Below are 3,884 nucleotides of genomic sequence, written 5' to 3' on the forward strand. Positions count from 1 at the left end.
ACCATCAATACCTTAACATTTGTACTGCCATGTAACATAAAACAAAGTAAACATTGGTCATTGATAAGTTATTGCAGTTAACTCTTTTTAGACATGACACAGGTCAAAACGTTAGCTTTTATCCAGTGAACCCCAAAACGCATATTATGCTATTATTAATAAAGCCTTTTTCTAAGCTTTAGACACGAAGTTACTACTGCTAAGAGTTGAAACGCAAATACTACACAAGCTCCAGGTATTGAAAAAGAATTTAAAATCAGGTCCTTCCCTCATGGCCACCTCGCAGCCCCCACCAACCCCACCCCAATCTCTTCACCCGAGCTTTCGGCTCTCAATGATGATGATGATGATGAATGCCTTTCTTGTACTCTTAGGGGAGAGGAGAGTGGATTACTGATTTCTTCACAATGACTGGACACAAACTATGGCTAGCACCAATTATTATATTTTATTTTTGCATAACTACCAATCTATATTGTTAAAAGATTTATGCCATTTATCTTATTAATTAAACGTAATGCTATGGAAATAATTAGGAACATTCTATGAACTGGGTATTTTCATAATGGCTTCCTGATCGCAACATCAACCATGTAAGACCAGCAGAGGGAGAGTGAAGAAAATAAATCTACCTGTTTCACTCTCTGCCATCAGGACTGATGAAGCTAGAGGAAACGTTGCAGCTGAAGCGTGATGTCTAAAGAAGTATTCAAAGAAATAGTAAGGAAACTGCATTAAGACATTTTTCACAAAACTGGGACAAAGAACATTAAATGACTACCACAAAGTTTGCTCGCCACAACATGCAAGCTAAAACGCAAGCTTTGAAGCATAAAGAGTTGAGCTGAATATAGAATTTAGGCCAAAGGCAAGCACTGGGACCTGTGAGGTTATTCAGCCCTGAAATGGGAATTGACAGTAAAAGGTTTGAAAGGTGTAACAGGAAGAAAACCTTGCAGTTGCACTATGAATCAAGTGTTAGGAGAGGGTGGAAAGTAAGATGAAGAAAGAGAATATGAAAGGACGAAAGTGGTCGCAGCTAGGGGCCGAAGGCACTCTGCGAAGAACCTTAAGTAATGCCTACAGTGCACCGCATGAGGGCCACTGACGGCATTAGCCCCCTACGGAGTGAAGCATATTGACAAAGCCGGGTACACTAATTCAAGAAACATTCCTGTGGCCTATAACAAAAAGCACCAGGCAGAGGAAAGTGCTAACCATAAAACACCTTTAGTAAGCATAAACTGTATTCTGGCGGAACTGAAATTCCTGAGAGTAATAAGACGAAAGGCACACAATTTGACTAACTTTTTATATTTGAGATCTAATATCATCAATTGCGTTGAAGATGAATCGTATCTCCTGCTCCCAATCTATCAGACGTAATTAAATATTAATTTACAAAATAAGTATTTGTCTGAAGCAAAACAATGTCTTCTAATACCCATTTTCAAAAGTTCGTCACGTGGCAAAACTAATTTCCCATTTTACAATTTTCCTCAAGCAGCATTATGCACAACAGTCAGCTAGTTTATCTGACTGAGCATTTTTTTTTTTCACACTTCCATCAACACAGTTCGACTTTCGTCGCAATTCAACCAAACCTTTTTCCCTCAGATGCACTTTTACGTTTTAGTACGAATAAGTACATATCGAAATTCGCACCGAGAAAGATAAAGTCAAAGGTAAAATGCAGATAGGGAAGTGCGGATGATCAAGGGATCACAGTATTGTGTTAGTTCAAGCTGAAAAAATCAAAGTGATGACAGGTTGAAACAAGAGACACTGGAGAAACACTCCTTGGAAGATTATAGTGAATCCTTTATAGCTTATTTCACCTTCACGCTCAATATTCTGAAAGATATGATAAGAAAATTCATAGACCTATGGTTTCCGGCATTTATTTCTGTTAGTTAACACAGGTAATTCTAACAGTTGTTTTAACTCGTTATTGCACAAAGCTCTTGTATTCTGGAAGACTGAAATGTCAAGTGGCTCTAGCCATAGTCTTGCACAAATACTTTATGGAAAAACTGGTTAATGTGTTTTTATATCTTTATCCCAATTATTATAACCTTTCTCGTAGAATCATTTACTAATTCACTACATCCCCATGACAGCTTTCCTCTAATTCTTATTACCATCCAGCAAATTCCACGCATTTGTATCTAACTCATTTTGTTGGGACTAACTCTGAGTGTGTGTGTGGAAAGGCTGAATAGAGTCAATACAAAAAGCAATATTCTACCCATTCTTGCAACTGGCGATAAAACTTTGACAAACAAAGGGTCACTTCAGATAACACTTGGCCAGCCCAGATGCATATTTCGACTCATGAAATCTCCGGATCATAACTGCATTTTCCTTTCCTGGGCCCTAGCTTTTAACTGATGTGCATAAAGAGCTATCATGTAAGTTCTACAGAATTAAGAGTTAAAATACATATCTATCTCTTCCTTGCAGTATAAAATCCACCTCTATTTTTTTTGGCTTACGCTAAGTGACAGCATTGTATGTGCATACATATATAATACATACATACACACATGAATATCTAAATATATATATAATTACATTACAGGTGAAAAAATAAGAGATTGGGTGTACAGGACCTGACCAGTTTCGAAATTTCAAAGCCTTCGTCAATGGCTTGGAAATATAGTTGGAAGTAGTCTGGACCTACTAAATCAAGTCTTTTATTTTTCCATCTGCGGTGATGTATCATATATAAAAACACATGTTAATGTGATTATATATAATATAACTATAATATTAAAACTACTTTATAATAAATATTTTATAATGTCATATACATATATGTGTATGCATATATGTAAATGCTATATATATGTATATATACATATGTGTATGTATATACTATATAAATGTATATATATAATATATGAATTTTTATCACATCACCGAGATTCATATACATGCATTAAGCTACAAATGTCCTTAAATATCCAATGCGCTCTACCTCAGAATTAATATATTTCAACAGAAGTTAACCGACGGGGAATTTTTTAGTTGATAATTATTCCGTCCTCTAGTGGATTCGAACCCGCGCACAGAAGAGAAATCAGGACTTCAGTGGCGTCTTTACCGACTCGGCCAACAAGTCGGTAAAGACGTCACTGAAGCCCTCTGTGGGCTGATTCGAATCCACGAGCAGACGAAATTATTTTCAGATAAAAAATTCCCCTTCGGTTAACATATATGACAATACATTAATTCCGAGGTAAAGGGAATTGGATATCAAAGGACATTTGTGGCTTTATATATATATATATATATATATATATCTAATAAAAGGAGCCCATAAAAACACCAAAATAGAGAAAAAGTACTATATTTCAGAGACTGCTGTCTCCCTCTTCAGGTAGATGATTGAGAAAAGTTCACAGAAAAGGTGGTATTTATACCAAGAGGTCCATCCACAAACAAGCCATTTTAAGTCACCCCCGCTGATAATCTTCCTCTAATCTTCTTAAGGGTTGGTTGAATGAAGTCATTCAACCAACCCTTAAGAAGATTAGAGGAAGATTATCAGCGGGGGTGACTTAAAATGGCTTGTTTGTGGATGGACCGTCTTGGTATAAATACCACCTTTTCTGTGAATTTTCTCAATCATCTACCTGAAGAGGGAGACAGCAGTCTCTGAAATATAGTACTTTTTTCTCTATTTTGGTGTTTTTGTTTTTATGGCTCCTTTTATTAGATGGAACTCTGTTGTTACAGAACATTTTTACCAGTCATATATATATATATATAATATATATATTATATATATATATATATATATATATATATTATATATATATATATACTAAAGTTGAAGGCGGTTGCTTGAAACCAGATAAGCATCATCGGAGGGTGGAGAG

The sequence above is a fragment of the Macrobrachium nipponense genome, chromosome 2 (assembly GCF_015104395.2).
Source record: "Macrobrachium nipponense isolate FS-2020 chromosome 2, ASM1510439v2, whole genome shotgun sequence".
Taxonomy (NCBI): domain Eukaryota; kingdom Metazoa; phylum Arthropoda; class Malacostraca; order Decapoda; family Palaemonidae; genus Macrobrachium; species Macrobrachium nipponense.